At 41.8% G+C, this 22,218-nt stretch overlaps 2 long non-coding RNA genes across 2 annotated transcripts in view; one reads left to right on the forward strand and one right to left on the reverse strand.

Annotated features, from left to right (window-relative positions):
• Nucleotides 1-5,472: 5,472 nt before the first annotated feature.
• Nucleotides 5,473-7,124, reverse strand: LOC129650595 (uncharacterized). The gene is made up of 3 exons (XR_008713849.1): nt 7,047-7,124; nt 5,903-5,964; nt 5,473-5,609 (listed from the first exon to the last, which is right to left on the reverse strand). It is a non-coding gene; the product is annotated as an uncharacterized LOC129650595 (long non-coding RNA).
• A 13,380-nt stretch (nt 7,125-20,504) lies between these two features.
• The window catches only part of LOC129650596 (uncharacterized), a 103,202-nt gene continuing 101,488 nt past the window's right edge, over nt 20,505-22,218 (forward strand). Inside the window, exon 1 of the long non-coding RNA XR_008713852.1 lies at nt 20,505-21,159. This is a non-coding gene — a long non-coding RNA (uncharacterized LOC129650596). The remainder of the gene's footprint in view (nt 21,160-22,218) is intronic.

Consider the following 22,218-nt stretch of genomic DNA (forward strand, 5'->3'; position numbering starts at 1 on the left):
AAATGTCCAGGCACTGATTGAATAATTGGCAAGAAATAGTCGCTTAGGGAATGAGGGGTAAGGAGGGAAAGAGGCTGTGAACAGTCATACTTCATCGTTGATTTTTGTCTCATCTGTGTTTCTCATAACAAATACGGGCTAGAGTTTTTAATTTGGCCTAGAACGTGGAGGGTAGAGTGGAGAGTAGAGCTGTTATGTCTCCTCTGCCCCTTCCTCTCTTTCCTCCTCCTCCTCCTCCTTACTATGCATTTTCACATAATAGACAAAGATGTCCATTCCTAAGATTGTGGCTTCAGACTGCCAGTATGAGCTTCCTTTTCTTTAACCCGCTGTTCCTGAGCCAGGCCATCTTGGTTTGTTTATTGGAACCCCATTGCGTCATTTTTCTTGGTTTCAAGTTTTGATCAACCTTCAAGTATTTCTTCTATTCTGATGGCCACCAATATTGTACCTCCAGCCCAAATATCTTTCTAGATTTAAGACCTTAAAGATTGTCACGAAGCTATCACTCTCATGGCTGTTGTAAATTTGGGGCTGAGTTCTAATCCCATTATTGTCTGGCTATCATCTAAGGTCAGTTTCTTAGCTCTTGAGCTCCTTCTTTCTCTGCTGAAAATAGGAAAGAATAGGAATACCCACTGTGAAAGCTGGTGGGAGGAAAAAATGATACAATGGATGTAGAATTGTCTTGTAATTGGATGTTTTAAAAAATCTCTAAGAATAGCTTTGTGAGTTGTATTTGCAACTTCAGCAGATACCCGCTAAATTTAGACATTGCCCCTGCAATAGACATATGTTGCCACCAGGTGGCAGGAGAAACCTGTGATGCAATCAAGGAGAACACACCTTCCAAAAGCTAGAATGAGATAAATTGTGCTTGTTAAAAGAAGCCAATTTAGTGATTATTAAATAAACAAAAAAGCCTATTTACAAATCACAGTGTCCCCAAATAAACCAAATATAAAGCTTCTAATACAATGTGTCTCAAACAGTGTTTTAGGCAATGGTGACCATTTTCTAGATAAAATCATGTACAAAATCTCATAGATGAAATAGATGAGAGTGGCAGAAAGAGTGTACTGTTTCTGAAGTAGGGCAGGGACACTGGGAGTCTGTTCTCTCCTCCTCCTCTTTCATCCATGAGCCACCTTTGCTGAACTTCAGGGCTTCATGGGACACAGTTTCATTTTTAAATTATTATTATTAAATTTTTATTTTTATTTTACTTTTACCAAATGGTTCTTTATGAGAAAATAGCTTCATTGTAACTTCATTTTAACTCAATATCTTAGGCTATTGCCTAAATTATAGGTTATATCTATTAAATGTATTCTCTAATAACCCTTTTCCCCCCACCCCTTTATTGCCCCTTCCCCCTTCCCTCTCCCCACTGGTGACCACTCGTTTGTTCTCCATATCTTTGAGTCTGCTTCTTTTTTGTTATATTTGGTAGTTTGTTGTATTATTTTAGATTCCACATGTAAGTGATATCATATAGTATTTGTCTTCCTCTGACTTAGATTTATTTTTTTATTGAGGTGTAATTGACATACCTTATATTAGTTTCAAGTATACAACATAATGATTCAGTACCTGTGTATATTATGAAATAATCACTACAATAAATCTAATTAACATGTCACCAACATAGTTATAGAATTTTGGGACAGAGTTTTAAGCCACTATTCTGATATTTTCCCAACACACTCTTAAAACATTCTTTTATCATTATGAAAAAATATATGGTAGTTTAAAAAATACAGAATTTTAAATAGTTTATATAAAGTATAAATTATCAATATATAAAATATATAAATATAAATTATAAAATTTATAGAATTCATAGAACAAACGGAATTTTTATAGACTATCCAGGATTATGACACATAATTATAAAATTTTAAATTTTAGAATAAAAATGTATTATTTTAAGGCACTTAAAGAAAGTGTCTTAAATAATATTCTTTTAAAAAATTTTTATCGAAGTATAGTTGATTTACAGTGTGTTAATTTCAGCTGTACAGCAAAGTGATTCAATCATATGTATATATATATATATATATGTGTATACATTCTTTTTCACATTCTTTTCCATTATGGTTTACTACAGGATATTGAATATGCTTCTCTGTGCCATATAGTCATACCTTGTTGTTTATTCATTCTGTATAATGGCTTGCATCTGCTAGTCCTAAACTTTCAATCAGTCCCTTCCCCACCTCTCTACCGCTTTGGCAACCATGTCTGTTTTCTATGTGAGTCTACTTCTGTTTTGTAGGTAAGTTCATTTGTGTCATTTTAGACTCCACATAATTGATATCATATGGTATTTGTCTTTTTCTTTCTGCCTTATTTCACTTAGTATAATAATCTCTAGGTCCATCCATGTTGCAGCAAATGGCATTATTCCATTCTTTTTTATGGCTGAGTAGTATTCCATTGTTTGTAAACACCACATCTTTATCCATTCATGTCAGTGGACATGTAGGTTGCTTTCATGTCTTGGCTATTGTAAATAGTGCTGCAATGAACATAGAGGTGCATGTATCTTTCTAAATTATGGTTTTCTCTGGATATATGCCCAGGAGTGGGATTGCTGGATCATATGACAAATCCATTTTTAGTTTTTTGAGCAATTTCCATACTGTTTTCCATAGTGGCTGCACCAATTTACAGTAAAATAGTATTCTTAATATTCTCTGCAGCTCTCTGTCTGTTAGGTTAATTGTTGGAAATTCTCTGCCTAGGTTTCAGTTCCTGAAGGCATACTGAGCATAGCGTTCAACCCCTTTCACCCTTAAGAAAATCAACATGATTCATTAAAATGAGAAAATAGTGTGGCATGTTAGAACATCAAATATTTTGAAGAATTTCTAGAAAATAGAAGGCAGATTGAGTTTAAACTCATGGGCAAGCCAGAATGGAGAGGGCCAGGGCTCAGTCTTGCCCTAAAGACAGCAGCAGAACAGAGGGGAGGCAGGTTTCTTTGGGAAGGGGAGCCTGCCCACTTGCCAAAGTCAACAGTATGGAGGAACACAGCATGGGAGTTGGAGGAGTGGCCACAACATAGATTTAAAAAAAAAAGTCTGTAGGATGTCTGGCTTGTTTAACTTCCCTCCTTTCCCCCATTAAATCTCCCTGCAGAGTGGGTGTCCTTTCCATCTAAGGCTGAAGAGAGAAGCATATTTTCTGAAGATATCAGGAAATCTGCATGCAAGAGGCCAGGCCTCACAAATTTTATCAGTTTTCTTTATCTAGACATTGGGGCCAATGGGCACTGGGGATGTTGCTGCCTGTTCCCCACCGTCACACCTTAAAGTGATGCTTCCCAGTGAACACACTCCACCTGTAGAGGGAGAGCCCACATTCATGCTTCTCCCTAAGGGGTAGGGAGGGGAACGCTGGTAATGGTTAAGCAAACACACACTCATCATTAATCATTTGTCAACCTAGTCCTTTATTCAGCAATATGAATACAACCACAGATCACCAGATGCATGAAGAAAAGAAGCAAAAAATCATAATGCAATAACAGAATTGATCCCAGAGAAAACAGGGATAATTCAGGGAAAAGAAAAGTTGAGTTTGGAGGCCAGACACCTGGATTCAGGTTTAGACTGTGTCACAGCTGGGGAGATGGCTTGACTTCTCTGGGTCTTAATTTCCTTCTGGCTCTGAAAATCGTAGGAGCAGGAATGTACCCAATGAGGGCACAGCATGAGGTATATTCCTCTCTTTGATGTTACAGATATTGATTTCACAAGTGGCCCTGTTTAATCTCCAGGTTGCTGAATCTCTGCATTTATAACCCGTTGCTACTGTTTCATCTCCAGGTTGCTGAATCTCTGTATTTATAACCCATTGCTACTTTTTTCTCCTGTGGATTTGAATATAGGATATGAAGGAGTTGAGGGGACACCCTCTTTTACTACTCATCACCCAAATACTGACAAGTCTCTAAGCAGTTCTTTCTTGGTAATGCTTCAATCCTGGACAAGTATGTTATCTCTTTCATTAAGATGAGAACAGAAAAAAATCAATATAAGGTTTATGGAAAAATTCTCAGCACAAGAGAAGCATGGTAATGTACTGTGACTAAGCAAATTCACTTTCCTCTGAAATAACTTTCTTATGAGAAACCAAAAATACATTAAAAGATATAATTCCTAACAAGATAGACAAGGTACTTGCTTTTATTTAACTGACCAAGCTGGTATGGAAGGGAAAGGAATAAGAAAACAAAAGGATGCATACAGAGGAACAAATAAAGTAACTAAAGTTCATATAGGAACCAAGAAAGTGGAGACCATATACTATTAAAAGAAGCAATTAAGTGAGGTGGAAGACAAATTTTAGATGTTCTTAGAATGCAGAAGAAAGGGGCAAAAATATTAGAGCAATATCAAACAAAATGACATCTATAAGCAAGAGAAAGGAGTTGTTTTTTAGTTGCTTCTGTCATGTTCGACTCTTTGCGACCCCATGGACTGTAGCCCGCCAGGCTCCTCTTTCCATGGGATTTCCTAGGCAAGAATACTAGAGTGGTTTCCCATTTCCTCCTCCAGGGGCTCTTCCCCACCCAGGGATTGAACCTGCATTTCCTGCATTGGCAGGCGGATTCTTTTTTTTTTTTTTTTTGAACTTTACAAATTGTATTAGTTTTGCCAAATATCAAAATGAATCCGCCACAGGTATACATGTGTTCCCCATCCTGAACCCTCCTCCCTCCTCCCTCCCCATACCATCCCTCTGGGTCGTCCCAGTGCACTAGCCCCAAGCATCCAGTATCGTGCATCGAACCTGGACTGGCAACTCGTTTCATACATGATATTATACATGTTTCAATGCCATTCTCCCAAATCTTCCCACCCTCTCCCTCTGCAACAGAGTCCATAAGACTGTTCTATACATCAGTGTCTCTTTTGCTGTCTCATACACAGGGTTATTGTTACCATCTTTCTAAATTCCATATATATGCGTTAGTATACTATATTGGTGTTTTTCTTTCTGGCTTACTTCACTCTGTATAATAGGCTCCAGTTTCATCCACCTCATTAGAACTGATTCAAATATATTCTTTTTAATGGCTGAGTAATACTCCATTGTGTATATGTACCACAGCTTTCTTATCCATTCATCTGCTGATGGACATCTAGGTTGCTTCCATGTCCTGGCTATTATAAACAGTGCTGTGATGAATATTGGGGTACACGTGTCTCTTTCCCTTCTGGTTTCCTCAGTGTGTATGCCCAGCAGTGGGATTGCTGGATCATAAGGCTGTTCTATTTCCAGTTTTTTAAGGAATCTCCACGCTGTTCTCCATAGTGGCTGTACTAGTTTGCATTCCCACCAACAGTGTAAGAGGGTTCCCTTTTCTCCACATCCTCTCCAGCATTTATTGCTTGTAGACTTTTGGATTGCAGCCATTCTGACTGGTGTGAAATGGTACCTCATAGTGGTTTTGATTTGCATTTCTCTGATAATGAGTAATGTTGAGCATCTTTTTATGTGTTTGTTAGCCATCTGTATGTCTTCTTTGGAAAAATGTCTATTTAGTTCTTTGGCCCATGGCAGGCGGATTCTTTACCACTGAGCCACCAGGGAAACCTCTATAAGCAACAGAAAGAAGAAATTAACTTCATAATTAATAGGCACTCTAGGAAAAGAATCCAGAACAAATGGAGTAGAGGAAATAGAGGAAAATATGAAAAAAGGACTTATGGATTAAAAAACTTTAAAAATTAAGAAAATTGAATTTCAAAGAAAAAGAAGTAATCATACAAGCATCCTGATAAGAAGGAAAAAACCCAGTTCTGGCAAATGACCAAAAAGTAGATTGATTTTAGAATTCTTGGCAACAGTAAATGTTAGAAAACAATGTCATAGTGTATGTAGAACTTACTGGAGAATGCTGTGGCTCTCATATGAAGGGTATAAGAAGACACCATCAGGTATGTTTGGTACCTGGAGAGACATAACACCCATATAATATTGCTTAACAAATTAGTGACAAGGTGTTCCAGATCATTAAGACATATTTTACACTGTGGTAAGCATTGAATATATTAATTTAGTGATAAATGTATTTGCACAGAAGGCACAGGACTATATATTAAGAAATTATACATATTTTATATATCTAAAGGAGAAAATAATATTATCTGAATTCAAAATAAAGAATGGAGGGCAAGGGAAAAATACAGCTGCTGATTTTCATGTCTTTAATAGAGTACAGTAAAAATGACAGTCTGTATTTGGTAAATAAAGATAGATTTGAGAGTGCTTTTGAAAGTTTTACATGCAATTCACTACTAGATTTTCAAAAGTTTTAGAAGAGTAAAATAAAGTTTAACCTACAGAATACTAGAACAGAAAGGAAATATCAAAGAAACAAAAACCAGAAAGCATAAAATGGCATTGTTGTTGAGTTGCTAAATCGTGTCTGACTCTTTTGCGACCCTGTGGGTCTGCCAGGTTCCTCTGTCCATGGAATTTCCCAGGCAAGAATACTGGAGCAGGTTATCATTTCCTTCTCCAGGGGATCCTCCCAACCTGAGGATCAAGCCCACGTCTCCAGTATTGGCAGGCAGATTCCACTGAGCGACCAAGGAAGCTCCAATGGCATTAGAGAGACCAAATATAATAAGTATGAGAGTAAATGTAAAAAAGCTTAAACTTTACTGTTTAAACAAGTTAAAATTTCTGAAATTTGATCACAAAATTCAGTGGTTTGCTATATTCAATAATCAAATAAAATGTAAAAATATGCCAGGAAAACAGAAACAAGAAAGAAAGTAGAGTGCTTATAGTAACTGTTAACCAAGTCAGAATTATCTTATACTGCTGCTGCTAAGTCACTTCAGTCATGTCCGACTCTGTGCGACCCCATAGACAGCAGCCCACCAGGCTCCCCCGTCCCTGGGATTCTCCAGGCAAGAACACTGGAGCGGGTTGCCATTTCCTTCTCCAATGCATGAAAGTGAAAAGTGAAAGTGAAGTCGCTCAGTCGTGTCCAACTCTTCGCGACCCCGTGGACTGCAGCCTACCAGGCTCCTCCGTCCATGGATTTCCCAGGCAAGAGTACTGGAGTGGGGTGCCATTGCCTTCTCCAGTCTTATACGGCTAGAACAGCTGATATAGATCTGTGGTTCTTTGAGTTAAGCTGCTTCGGAATCACCTGGAGGGTCTGTTAATAAGCAGATCCTAGGCCCCACTCACAGAGTTTCTGATTTATTAAGTCTGGGTTGGGTCATGAGGATTTGCATTTCTAAGAAATTGCCAGGTGAGGCTGATGCTGCCAGTCACTGAGAAACAGTGGAGAGTGGAGATTTGATAGTAATGAAAGTGCATATGCTAAGGAAACATCAAAATATACATACCAAAAGCACTGGAAATATTAAGAAAGAAAATAACACATTTCAACACATTGTTATTCTTAAACAGAAGTAATTTTTAAAGGGATGAAGTTATCTAAATATTAACATTATTATATAATACATATTATATTATTATATTAATATCATAGCAAATAACATCCTTTCAAGGATGCATGGAATATTTGATTTAACCACAAATTAATGTACTTTTATAGACCTTTATAAATAATCCATTTATAAAGATTGAGGTAGAAAAATATATAATTAAAGTTTTCAGAAAAAAATATTAATTTTTTATACCAAGAAGCTAGAAAAAGAATAAAAACTTTAAAGAAAGTATAAATAAGGCAGTTATAAAAAAATATACTTACAAGTAGAAAACTGTGGAATTTGTAGATTTGTCAGAATTGGCTCTTTAAAGAGACAAACCTGGAAATTTTAATCACAACAGAAGTGGAGAAATTATGTAAATAAAAATGTAGCTCAGAATAGTAATAATAGATATACAGAATATTAACAAATTAAAAATCAGTCATGTGAACAGCTGGAGCAGAGTAACTTAGAAATGGATGGTTTCCTGGGGAGGGAGGAAATGATCAAAATTGATTCTAAGAAATAGCCTGAATGGCATGATAATCAAGGAAAAAAATAGAAATAAAATTATTAAATCTCAAAAAAAAGAAAACATACTCTAGGCTAGAGGTAATTATGGATAATTCTTCCCCAGTTGATAAGAATTAGAGATTTTCATATCATTTGTGGGTTTGATCCCTGGGTCGGGAAGATTCCCTAGAGTAGGAAATGGCAACCCACTTCAGTACTCTTGCCTAGAAAATCCCATGGAGCCTGGTGCAGGCTGCTGTCCATAGGGTAGCAAAGAGTCGGACACGACAGAGTGACTTCACTTCACTTCACTACTTGTATTGTTTTAGAATATGGAACCTGATGAGTTTAAAGCCAATCACAAAGTAGCATAATCTAGATATTCTCAACCGAGATGGATTAAAAGGAAACCTGGAGATCATTCTTAAGAATCTGAAATCTTACGAAAAAAGGTGAATGGAGAATGACATAACAAAACCAAATAGGGCTTATTCCATGGAGGAAAGGATTACTTTCAGGACTTTATTACAATAAGACATCATATCCATAGTGTCACAGTGGGATCCCTGAAAAAAGATGTCTAAGCCAAAATCATCTTTGGTATAATCGGTTGTTGTGATCAAGAGTTCCCATTAATCTCATAACTTCAGTGGGAGTATTTACACTTCCCAAAATAGAGGATTTGATGGGTTCAGTTTGCTCTCACACATATGGTGTATACCTCTAAAGCAGTGTCTATATCAAGCCATCTTAAGAGTTCATGGGGCTTCTCTTGTGGTCAGACGGTAAAAAATCTGCCTGCAATGCAGCAGACCAGGTTTGATCCCCGAGTCAGGAAGATCCAGCTTTCTTCATACCTTGGAAGCTGCTCCCTGCTACCATCAGCTATGGCTGGAGTGGCAAGGTTGCATATGTGACATATGTACTTCAGCCAGGCCATGCTTGTGGATGAGACCTGCTTGGGGTCCCTTTTCTCAGGAGGAAAGTGAATTGGAAGGCAAACTATGGACTTCTTTTGCAATGTGTGCAGTTCATGGGCATCTACTTTCTGAGCCATATAGCATCTGGGGTAGAAAAAAACCCAGAAGAAAGAGGTTTAGAAAGAGCAATGATGAAGTGTGACACATTTCTCCATGCAAGAATCCTTACGAATAGAGGTGATGGCACTGAACTTCCTACAGCTATGTGGGTTGAGGTTTTGAGCTATTTCTCTTGGCTATTAACAGAGTGACTTAAAAGCCTAGAAGTTGTGCTAGGACAGCGTGATATCCAAATGCACAATAATGAAGCCAAACCCCTATTGCATTCAATATAGGAAAATTAACTCAAACTGGATTAATAACCTTAATGTAAGCAGTACTACTACAAGAATCTTTAAAAAAAATAGGCCCAAATCTTCATGATCTCAGTTTTCTATATATGGCATTGTTTTCTATATATGGCAGCAGAAGCACAAGCCTCAAAGTAAAAATAGCAAATTGGACTTAATCAAAGTTAAAAACTTTTGCTTCAAAAGTTTTCAAAGGACATCATCAGTAAAATGAAAAGACAATCCACAGAGTGGAAGAAAATTTTTGTCAATCATAAATCTGATAAAGGACTTAGATCTAGAATAAAGAATTTTTACAGTTCAATAATAAAAAGACAACACAATTAAAAATGGGCAAAGGAGGTGAATAGATATTTCTCCGAAGAAGACATACCAATGGCCAATACACATAGGAAAAGATGCTGATTAAAGAAGATGCAAATCAAAATCACAATGAGACACTGCTATATTCCTACCAGGATGGCTATAATTTAAAAGACAGATAATAACAAGTGTTGGCAAGGGTGTGAAGAAATTAGAACACTCATATACTGCTAGTTGTTATGTAAAATAGTGCAGTTACCTTGGAAAACCAGTCTGTTCCTGAAAATGTAGATATAGAGTTATTCTATGACCCAGTAATTCTGCTGAAGACAGACAAAAAAAACAAACTTGTGCATGAATATTCATAACAGCATTATGTATTATTAAAATATGTATTTGATTTATTATTATTATTATATAATATTATATATTACGAGTACATAATAGCAAAAAGGTGAAAACAACCCAATTGTCCATTACTGGATTCTGAAAAGTATTGAAAGGAATGAATCTAAAAAATACAGTACATGAAAGAACCCAGCCACAGATGACAACATATTTTATGATTCCATTTACACAAAATATCCAAATAGGCAAATCTGTGGAAACAAAGTGTATTATTGGTTGCTTATGCTAGTGGTTGATGGGGGATAAGGAGTTTAGGGATTCTTAAGGGGTATGGAGTTTCTTTTGGGGTTGATGAAAATATTTTAAAATTATTTTGTGATAATGGTTGCATATCTCTGTACATATACTAAAAAGCATTGAGTTGTGCACTTTATCTGGTAAATTATATGGTATGTATATTATATCTCAACAAAGGGGCTTTCCTGGTGGCTCAGTCAGTAAAGAATCTCTCTGCAATGGACAAGAGACCTGGGTTTGATCCCTGGGTCGGGAAGATCCCCTGAAGACGAGAATGGCTACCCACTCCAGTATTCTTGCCTGGAGAATTCCATGGACAGAGGAGCCTGGCAGGCTATAGTCCATGGGGTCACGAAGAATCTGACACGATTGAGCACAAAGCTGTTATGAAGGTTAGAATACTGCAGACATTAGGGTCATATGCAGTTTGAATCTCAGTATATCCTGCATGTCTTCTTAAATTTAAAAAATGTTTATTTTTCTACTTTGCTCTTCTACTTCAGTAATCTGATTTTCTGCAGTATCTATTTGCTTCCATTACAGCTTTAATTCCCATTTCATTTTTATCTCTATCCAGTCTATCTTGGAGGAGAAGGCGATATCACCCCACTCTAGTACTCTTGCCTGGAAAATCCCATGGACAGAGGAACCTGGTAGGCTGCAGCCCATGGGGTCGTGAAGAGTCAGACATGACTGAGTGACTTCCCTTTCACTTTTCACTTTCATGCATTGGAGAAGGAAATGGCAACCCGCTCCAATGTTCTTGCCTGGAGAATCCCAGGGACGGGGAAGCGTGGTGGGCTGCCATCTATGGGGTCACACAGAGTTGGACACAACTGAAGTGACTTAGCAGCAGCAGCAGTCTGTCTTGGTGTCAGATTATTACTTCTTCATGACTCTTTGTTTTAGTTTCATAGATGCAATATATCCTTGAATCTTGCTGAGAGTAGACATAAATGCTTCAAAAATGTCTCCTGCTACTTGGAGTAAATCTCTTTCATAAGAGGAATTTTTTAAAAAAGATATTCTCTCCCTCTGACCTTCAGTATTATTTATTTTGTAGATGTGACTTTACTGTTTTCTCCACTTGGGGCATGCCATCTCCAAGACAGCACTGCAGGGCCTTCCACAATGAACACTAATTAGCCGTTTCCTAAATGTTGTACATGCCCTGGGGTAATGCCAGTCTTAGTTGTCTTCCCTGGGATCAGTCTACAAATAGCTAATGGAGTGTTAACTAAAGTTTGTTTGCCATTTTCATTGAAATTTGTGAGTGGGGATATCAAATGTCTGCTGTAAGATATCAGATATCAGCTCTATTTGCCAGTCCTTTTTTTTTTTTAATCTGTTAAAAGGTTTGATATTGAATTACCTCGACATAATTTAGGAAGATTGAGAGTCACAGATGTATTGGTAGGAATTCACATAATTGGAAAAGCACTTGGAAAACTTCAGCTTTGAGAGAAGAATGCCTTATCTTGTGATAGTAATTGCGGGAAGAGGCGACAAGAAGACTTTTATCAGAAACACTGGTTAGCTAGACAAGTGGATCTCAGATTTGATTCCTACCATATTCAAAATGAATTCCAGATGGATTCAAGAGTTTAAAGAATGTATAGTAAGAAAATGAACAAAAGTAAAATAGAGTTGTTACCATTTTTTTTCCTCTGCAGCAGAATACCTTACCAAGCACTGAGGTCACAGAAAAATAATCATTTAAAGAGTTTCAAGTTTGAGTCCATAAAATGAAAACTTTTGTCCATCAACAAAAATAACCAGAATTTAAAAGGTAAACCTACTTTGAATGGTAATGATAATGACAAAGCATGATCCTAGCATTTAATATCTACATGGAACCTTAGGAATTATCAGGTTGGCCAACAACTTCATTCAGGTTTTTTGTACTATGTTGTGGAAAAACCCAAATGAACTTTCTGGCCAACTTTCTGATCAATTCTTTGGTCATCTTCCTCCCCGGGTGCAGTGTAGGCTAGTAGACCCGTAGTGGATTTCTGACTAACCTGAGCTATGCGAAGGCTGTCAAGTAAGTGTGCTGGTTAAGAGTATGGCCTTTGGAGTGTCTAGGCTTGAATGTGAGTTTCAGTTTTACTACCGACTAGCTGTCTTTGGGGTTGCACAGAGTCGGACACGACTGAAGCGACTTAGCAGCAGCAGCAGCAGCAGCTGTGTTGCCTTAGGGAATTCATTTCCCTCTGAGCCTCAGTCTCTTCATCTGTGACATGGAGGATAATGACCATTTCTCCCTTATAAGGTTATAGTAAGGGACAGTAAGAGGAGATAAAAGACTTAAAATCCCTAACAACACCTAGCACCTAGAAAGGGCTTGATAAATGGTACCGCTTTATTGATCATCACTGTTACCCTCATGCTCTTCATCATGGATCTTTACCATTATCCCATCCTCATCAGTCTTCATCATCCTCATCATGACCTGTGTTTGAATCCTCCTTCAGGTTTCCTGAGGGTCAGAAGCTTTGGTGGATGAGATAAAATGGGTCAGACTGGGCAGAACATCACATGTCCTTGCTACTGTTCTGCCCTGGTTCCTCTCCTCACTTGGCTGGTTTCCTGGTTTGGTACTACCCTCTAACTCCGACATTCCATCCCCTAGCCAGTCCTGATGTGTTAGGGCGCTGTGTGACATTGGGAATGTTATGAAACCTTTGTTTCTTCCAGTGTCCTCACTTGGAAGTTGGGAATAACAATTGTACATGCCAGTTGTAATGAGGATTTTAAAAAGTGCATGATGATGAAATTTAGCATAGTAGCAGACATGTTGTAGGTCCTCCAAACTCTTAATTAATTTTGCGAGAGGGTGACTTGCTCAATGTCACATATCTGATTGAACTAAGGAATGCCCTTGGGCACCGTGTCTAAGTATTGTTAGATTTATGGCCTGGACTGATGTTAAATACAGAAGGACTGGCTGTTGCTTGGGTGTTCTATGCTTGACCCGGTTCTCTCTGAGCGCCGTTTTCATCCACTTCTGAAATTCCTATGGCGGCTTTTCCTCACTCAGTAGCCTTTTGGCTTTCTGTGATAGCTTACTTTTCTTTTGTTTCTTTTCAAATTACTTATGACCACTTGGTTTTTTATTTTTTTTTTTATACATAATTTAAAGAACTGAAGCTAACACCCCTCCCCCATGTAACAGTTGGCAAAAACACTAAAAATATGCCAAACCTTAATTTTATGTGTGTACTTTTTTTTTTTACCCCTTAAGAAATAATAAAAAAAAATTATACTTGCAAAACATACAGTGTGGGTCTTGAATCAAGTAATCAAGTTACTTCTGCCAGATGCCTCTGACAGCACCCAAGAAGGTCTAGATTTCTGGGAATTGCATTTCCGTGTGCGCCTGTCCACATGTCTGCACTTTGTGTGTATGTAAGGTGTGGGCTGAATGCAGCTCCCCGACCCCAGGACACAATTCCTGGTGTTAAAAAACAATGCCGAGGACATTTTGGGGGGTTTCAAACAGCATATTTTTGTCTCAGCAGTCTGATGCTGAAGCAGACCTCCTCTGGAAAAGCAAGTCTGTTCCTTGTGCAGTTTATCCCCAGCCCCCTCCCACCCTAGCCATATGCCTTTTCTATCTAACTCCCTTCTCTTGGATGCCATAAGGTTTGGCAGAATCTTGGCATGGGGCTCAGAGATCTGAAATTATGTTGGGTGTGATGTCTGACCATCCTCTCCTTGTCTGTCCAGCTTTCCTTTCCGTGGTGAAATGGATATGCGTGGTGATGTGGATTTTGATGTGTCCCTCTGGCAGTTGGAACCAGTTGCATCTCATTGATACTGACATGCTCAGTCTGATTTAAACACTGCCTTTTAATTTAAAGCATTTTATTGGGAAGGTGTTCTTAGCATATGTTCCCAAATGACATTATTCTTCTGTAGCTGTAATTCAGTGGGAACTAGATTCAGTAGGAGCTGGATCATTGCCCCTTGGATGTGATTCCTCTACTTCTAAGACGTAGTGCCACAGTGTTAGGCATCACAGATGAATGGTTGTCCTTGTGTTATTAATATTTAATACAGAAGATGTACTGCAATACTTTGGCCACCTGATGTGAAGGGCTGACTCATTGGAAAAGACCCTGATGCTGGGAAAGATTGAGAGCAGGAGGAGAAGGGGATGACAGAGGATGAGATGGTTGGATGGCATCACCGATTCAATGGACATGAGTTTGAGCAAACTTCTGGAGATGGCGAAGGACAAGGAAGCCTGGCGTGCTGCGGTTCATAGGGTCGCAAAGAGTCAGACACGACTGAGCGACTAAACAACAATGTTGTTATGGCCCCTATGCTGTAAACAATTCAGGGTCATTCGTGAAACACTCTAGAAAGACCACAGTATTATAGCTGCCATCTTGCTTCCCTGAACTCTGCCTTCCTCAACAATTTCCCACTGGGTTCCCTGACATCATCCACCTATAGGATTTCTCTTCCTCAAGTCCTGAGCCCATCATGATTAAGAAAGCTCCTGTACTCCTTTCCCTTAACACTATGGTCCTTAAAAGGAATTCACCTGTACCCTAGATCCAGGCTCCAGCAGCTAGCCACCACTCTTGGTTTCTTCTTTGGCCCATCCCCTAAGCCATTTACTAAAGTCTGTTTGGTGGTAACCAAATTTTGGACCTATGCACCACTAGGAGCTGGTTCAAGGTACCTATGCAGTCCTTCCTTCCTTCCTTCATTCATTCACTTAACCACTCAAGAAAGATTTGCTGGATCTCTGCTCTCAAACAGACTTTCCCCCAGGCCTTGCAAACTAGACAGAAAAGCAAGGGGACAATTACACAATAGTAACATAAAGGCTAAGTTAGAGTGAAGCCCAGAATGCTGTGAAGAAGAGATTCTTAACCTAGTCAAGGGCTGAACAGAGAGCACAGAGAGGGCAGTTGTGCAGATGTTTCGTTGGAAGCAAATTCATGGAACTGAGTCTGCACACAGCCAGCACTTCTGCTTCTGTCCATGGGACTTGTTTCTGCCTTAGTTCTCTGCCTCATACTTTGCTGGTTTCTCTTTCTAATTCTCCAGTCCCGCCTTTGGTTGGAAGATCTTGACTAGAAGTGAATTTGACTAGACCCCAAGTTCCATGCCTAATTCCCACTGGTACCCCCTTCCCCTCCAATACCTGAGCCTTGGACTCCCATTGCTACAGCATCTTCATGTGTGGTCAGACTGGCCCAGACAGGTATGTGGAGAACCAGACTTTAGGAGCTGGGTGGGGGGGTCACACACTGGTCCACACCAGCCTGTCCTGAGCCAGGTTAGCTCCCTCAGACCCTTCTCTTTGGTCTCATATTCTGGATTCTCCTCCCAGCTCTGAGTCCACATTTAACCCCTGTCTCCTGCAAGGTTCCAGCATACCTTACATCTGAGCACAACCGAACTACAAGTATAATTTATATATATGTTGAAAGGGCTGAATGTTGTAGAATAAAATCTGAAAATAATTTTTTTTCCCAACTAAGACTCTTTAAATCAATACCCACTTCCTATTTGTGGGTAAAATCTCAGAGAATGAGCCTTTCTGGCAATTTCACGTATCAGAACAGACTCATTTTTAGAGTACTATCAAGTTCTGTTTGATTTAAATTAAAATTTCACTCTCTTTACCCAATTCTCTTTGTCCTCCAGTCCCCAGCTCAGGGCAGACTCAGACTCAGCCTCCTGCCTTGGAAGGGAGGTCTGTTTTTTCACCTTCCCTTCCAACTCCTGCCCTCCTCTCCATTCACCTGCTTCTGGGGAGAAGGAATTAGAGGAAAGTAGTAATTCTTGACACTTGCTGGCATAATTGGGTCTTGATGTTCTCAGTGTGGCAGATGCCCAAATGCTCAAGGAGAGATTCTGTGAGTCCCTGAAGCCCCACCCCACCCAGGGGATGGAGGGGCAGCGTATTTCTGGCATGGATGATGCAGCCTCTGGCTGGCTAACAGCCTCCCCTCAGTTCTGACTCAGAGGGAACCGATCTGGACTCTTCCCACTCTCATGTCTTCAGCCTGTGGGCCATCCTCCTGTATGGCTCCAGCCCAGTACTCTTAGTGGAGTCGACCTAACCTATGGTAAACCTACACCCGTGCCTCACCTTCTGGGTAGGGGGTTCTATCTCCACTCTGCAGTCACAGGCAGTTCCCTGGGGGTTGAGGTGGGCTGAACACCGAAACCCTTGTCATTTCCTTCCTTCATGGAGAGGGGACGGGCATGTCACATACTTCCTGCCGGATGGGCAACCCTTGTCCACAAAACCCTTCCTCCGACTCTCCTAAGCTTGTCTAGGCTGAAGGTGGGTGATAAACGGAGGGCCCCGTGACCCATTTGTGGCCACTTGTGACCTTTGGGCTTCAAAGAAAATTCTGAGACACTAGTGATATTCCCCAGAGAAGGCAATGGCAACCCACTCCAGTACTCTTAACTGGAAAATCCCATGGGAGAGGAGCCTGGTAGGCTGCAGTCCATGGGGTCGCTAAGAGTCAGACACGACTGAGTGACTTCACTTTCACTTTTCACTTTCATGCATTGGAGAAGGAAATGGCAACCACTCCAGTGTTCTTGCCTGGAGAATCCCAGGGATGGGGGAGCCTGGTGGGCTGCCGTCTATGGGGTTGCACAGAGTCGGACACCACTGAAGTGACTTAGCAGCAGCAGCGATATTCCCATCTAACAAGAGATATGGTGTGGACTGTTAATTTGAGAAAATGTACCAGACAGGAACAGGCCAGGCTTGGAGGAACCTGATCTTGAACCAGTTGGATTCATGAACTGAGACCCCCCCCCTCACTCTGAAGGAGACTTCTGGAACCACGGCTGGTGCTGTCTTGGGGACTTCCTGTTGCCATCCTGAGTCTCTATCAGCACATTTTGAGCCACAGGATCTGGAGGGAACCCAGTGGAGAGCCGGAATTGAATTGTGAAGTGGATTAAAGTGATGCCTGCTACCGCTGTGGGCCACAAACATGCAATAAAGAGGAAACCGGCTCTGGACAAAAGCTGGTCATGGCGACTGGCTGCGGGTGTGCCTCCAGAAGACGGGACTTGGTGGACTGGCCTCACCTCCTGCCTAAGCCCTTGATGGTGGTGAGCTCGGGGAGGGAGGAGGAGAGATGGAGAGAGTGCATGTTGAGATTTAGTGCGCTTAAGCGAAAGCCCACTGGAAGAAATTTTGAGTCAGGAGTGGAGGGAACAGGGTGGGGAGAGAGGAGGAGGTAGGAAAAGGGATGGCAAGTGAGAGTGAGCGAGAGAGAAGGAGAAAGCAACCTGGAGCAAGAAAGCCACAGCATAGGTCCAGAACGACCTGCACTCTGGCCGCCTTGCCCGGGGTGTCGCGGAGCACGTGCTGCCGGTTCCGTGACCCCGCAGGCCTGAGCTACAGGGTGTATCCTGGCCTCCCAGCCACCCTCATTCGACTCCTCGTCCAAGTGGCGGATAGGATTAGTATGACGGGTTCAAAGTAAGGGACTCCAAGGGAAATGCAAGTAAGGGCTTCCCGGAGGTGCAGGTATCCAGCGGGGGTGGGGGTGGGGGGGTGGTGGTGGGGGTGGTGGTGTTAACAGTCCGGGATGCGGTGACTGGGGAAGGGGGCCTTCAGGAGGAGGGAGCAGCAGCAGGAAGGACACAGACCCCCACCCAGCAGGAGAGTAGACTGGACAGAGGCCAAGAGTCGGGTCAGGGGTCAGAGATCACCATCACCTTGGCTGGCTGGTTGCTTGCGTTCTTTGACCTTTAATAATTTCCAAGCTACCCAGTGTAGTTGGAGCCCAGGCCCTGACCCCTCCTGCTTAGCCCGCAGCGTTACAGTCTCCGTTACAGTCAGTGAACCGGCTTACCTTCCGCGCGGCCCCTCCGACCCGCCCAGCTGTATCTTCGCCTCCCCTCTCCGCTCCTCCTCCTGCCCAGCCCCGCCCGGCTCCCAGGTGGACGGTGTGTCCGCGGAGAACCTTCGCGGCTGCTGTAGTCATAGTCGCCACCAGCGCACCACTGAACGAAGGAGTGCAGAATAACGAACAGGCAAGAGTGTGGCTGACTCTGGAGTCTGAAAGCCTAACTTCATCATTTTCTCCTGGACAAATAAGTCACTTACCTTCTTTGTTTCCAATTTCCACTTAACCCCCCTGGTGATTGTTTAAGAGTCCATTGAAGTCGCTGCTGCGTAATGGACAAATATCAGCCGTTTAACAAAAACTACAAGGCAGGGGTCCCCAACCAGGTCCATGGGCCGGTCCCGACCCCGAGGCCTGTTAGGGACCAGGCCGCAGGGCAGGATGCCAGCAGGGGTGAGCGAGAAGCTTCGTCTGCCGCTCCCCATCTTTCCCCATCCATCGCATTACCTGAGTCATTCTCCGATCCTGTCGGGGGAAAACTTGTCTTCAGCGAAACCCGTCCCCGGCGCAAAAAGGTTGGGGACCTCTGCCCTAAGGCAATGGTGTTAACTGCATAGGATTGTTTTCTAGCTAAGAAATTTTCCGAAATTACTTATCATGGCCTTACGTGTTACATCAGAGTTTTTCAATATTTCTCAAAGGTAAGAGTTACCTGGAACTCTGCTTAGAAATGCAGATTGCTGGGCTGCTTCCCAGAATTAGAATTTCTAGGGGGCAGGCCCGGTGATCTTGCTTTTAGCAAGCATTCCAGATGATTCGGGCAGCAGTCTGGTTTGGGAAATCGGGCTCTGTGATGTTATATAAAACTCAGGTGCTGAGAATCCAGTAGAGGAGGTCAGAGTGAGACATGTAGGTTGAGGGTGTGTGATAAGAGATGTAGCCAATGATTTATTAGAAGTGAAGTCGCTCAGTTGTGTCCAACTTTTTGCGACCCTGTGGACTGTAGCCTACCAGGCTGCTCTGTCCATGGGATTCTCCAGGCAAGAATACTGGAGTGGGTTGCCGTTTTATTAGAAGTGAAGCCTTATTTTTTAATGTTGGGCAGTATAGTTATTGTTTTTTTTGTCCCGGTTGTGAATCCGAGTCTTTGCACTGAGGAACCAGACTGCTCTTCTTCCTGTCACTCTCATCCTGAAGATTAACAGCCATGTTCTTCAGCAGCTGCTCCTGTGGGAGAAAGGCCAGGGCACTGACAGCATGAGGACAAATAAAATCAGAGTCTTGAGGGGATAACCACCATCTCATCCTCTCTGCAGCATCATTCACCGTAGTCAAGCTGTGGAAGCAACATAATTGTCTGTTGATAGATGAATGGATAATGAAATTGTGATAAATACACACAACACACACACAATGGAATACTATTCAACCTTAAAAAAGAAGGAATCTTGCTATTTCCAATAACACTGATGAGCCTACAAGACATTATGCTAAATGAAATAAGCACTGAAAGAGAAATGCCACATGGTCTCACTTATATATGGAATCCAAAACGGTCAAACTCATAGAACCAGACCAGGGAAAGGGTGGGGGGAAGAGGAAATGCTAGTCAAAGGGTACAGAATCTCAGTTTTGCAGGATGAGTAAGTTATAGAGGTCTAAGGTACAGCATGGTGGGATTATGGTTATAACACTGTATTATGATATTAATATTATAGATCTTCAGATGTTCTAACCACATTTAAAAAAGGTAACTGTGAAGTAATAGATGTGTTAATTAGCTTGACTGTAGTATTCATTTCATAACGTGTATATCAAAACATCATGTTGCACTTTAAATATATACAATGTGTATAGAATAATAAAATGTTAAAAAATAGAGGTTTACCAGCACTGACAATAGTTTCAGGCTCCTGCCGCAGCTGCTGCTAAGTTGCTTCAGTCGTGTCCGACCCTGTGCGACCCCATAGACGGCAGCCCACCAGGCTCCCCCGTCCCTGGGATTCTCCAGGCAAGAACATTGGAGTGGGTTGCCATTTCCTTCTCCAATGCGTGAAAGTGAAGTCTCTCGGTCGTGTCTGACTCTTGGTGACCCCATGGACTCCTAGTAGACCCTTAAAGACTGCTGAATGAATGAGCTAGTAGATGGAGGCCCAGAATCATTTTGTGATGGCCAGGAGTTCATCCTAAACTGGGACAGTTCCTAGCAAAGGATGCGCTGGACAAACAATCCGGTTGTATCTTCCCAGGAGTGCTGTTTTCATTGGCAGTAATCACAGCCAGCACTAACTGAGCAGACTCCACTCGCCAGGCATTGTGCGAAGTGCTTCATTGCCGGCTGGGAGGCAGGTGCTACTGGTATCAGCTCAGAGAGGGTAAGTAAATCCTTAAGGATCTGCAGCCAGCGGGAGGGGACCTGAGATTTGAACCCAGGCAGCCCGACTGCAGTGCTGGAGTTATTATCGTTAATATTTTATTTATTTATTTGGCTGCACCAGGTCTTAGTTGTGGTGCATGGAATCTTTTAGTTGCAGCGTGCGAACTCGAGTTACAACATGTGGAATCTATTTTCCTGACCAGGGGTTGGACCTGGGCCCACCTGCCGCACAGCACCTTAGCCAGTGGGCCACCAGGGAAGCCCCTGGTGCTGGAGTCATGAGTGTGGCCCTGAGCCGTACCTCAGGCGCCGTGTGAGTTACTGGATATCTTTTACTAGAGGAATCAGGTTGGGTCCTCAGGTTGCAATTTGAAATGGTGCTTTGCAGACAGTTCATGAGGCTGGAGGCAGGGTGACTGCTCAAGAGATCAGGGCAGAGATAAGGAGGTCTGGATCAGGACAGAGGCTAGAGGGCTGGAGGGGAGACCCTGGAGGGGACATCTGACCTCACACCCACCTTCCAGCCCCACAGCCCTGCACGTCTGTCTCTGATTTATGGTCTTCAGGCCCAGGGCACCACGTTCAGTGTGATGAACCTTTGCTGACCCTGTAAGTCCGCTGCGCTCCCGTGCTCTTGGGGCTGGCACCTGGTGAGGAATAATGGACTATTCTGTCTTGGTAAGGACCTTTCAGTGTTGGGTCTGCCTTGACAAGCTTTACCCCTCGCACAGCTTTCAAGATTTATGAGGTTGATTTGCAGTCACTGGTCACTTTCCTGTTCTGAATTCTCTAATGCCTTCTCTCATGTTTTCTGCTTAAGAGTCCTTATCCTTTTCTTCTCTTTATATTTTATTCTGCTTGAGTCATGACAGTTTCCCTCTTTATTGCATTGCTTCAAAGAAACCCTTTCCCTCTAACCCAGTATTGTCCGTCAAAGCAGCTCCAAGTGTAGAAAAAACTGGAATCTAGAATCTGAAAAACCTGTGCCCAGGGAACATTTGATAATTAGCTTGAGCCGTGATCTCCTTGACTATAGAGTTGGGATCATTTACCTCTCAGAATTGTTCTAAAGGTTAAATGAAAAGATGTTTGTATAAAAAGGTTCTGTAAATCCTAGGACATTATGCAAATGTTGATTAACTTTGTTTAGTTCAGTTGTTCATAATTTCTTCCCATTCAGTCATCTCCTATCTGCCCTGTTCTTGTGATACCTTCTCTCTGGCTGGATGACAGGAGTTACTAACATGTATAACACCTGCCTGGGATGGCGGGTAGGACCTGATTGAAATCACCTGGTCAGAGAGACGCACTGGATCACTTTCTCTGCTGGAAGTGGGCTTCTCCCTTCCAGCGTGGTCAGAAGACTTTCTTCACCACTCACGGAGACAGACAGTTTTCATATTGTACTTTCTTTTCTGAAATTAATTATAGCAGTACTTTTCTTTATTAAAAGTTAATTGTCAGTCACATTAGGGAATTATTTAATGATTTGGTAGTTGCATTGCCAAAAATACTTGAGGCCAAAATTAGTGGACTCATGGGGAGGTGAAACATCTTGAAATTTGCAAGTTGGGTTTGAATAGTATTTTCCTAATTCGCTGGGTTTCAGGAATAACCTGGGGTGCTCTCGAAAGCACAGAATTCCTGCCCTCCCCCCACCCTTGAGGGCATGAATCAGCTAATTCTTAGCATCAGGCAACTCTGGAAAGCACTTATTTTGTACATCTGGGAGATAAT

The sequence above is a fragment of the Bubalus kerabau genome, chromosome 4, assembly GCF_029407905.1.
Source record: "Bubalus kerabau isolate K-KA32 ecotype Philippines breed swamp buffalo chromosome 4, PCC_UOA_SB_1v2, whole genome shotgun sequence".
Taxonomy (NCBI): domain Eukaryota; kingdom Metazoa; phylum Chordata; class Mammalia; order Artiodactyla; family Bovidae; genus Bubalus; species Bubalus kerabau.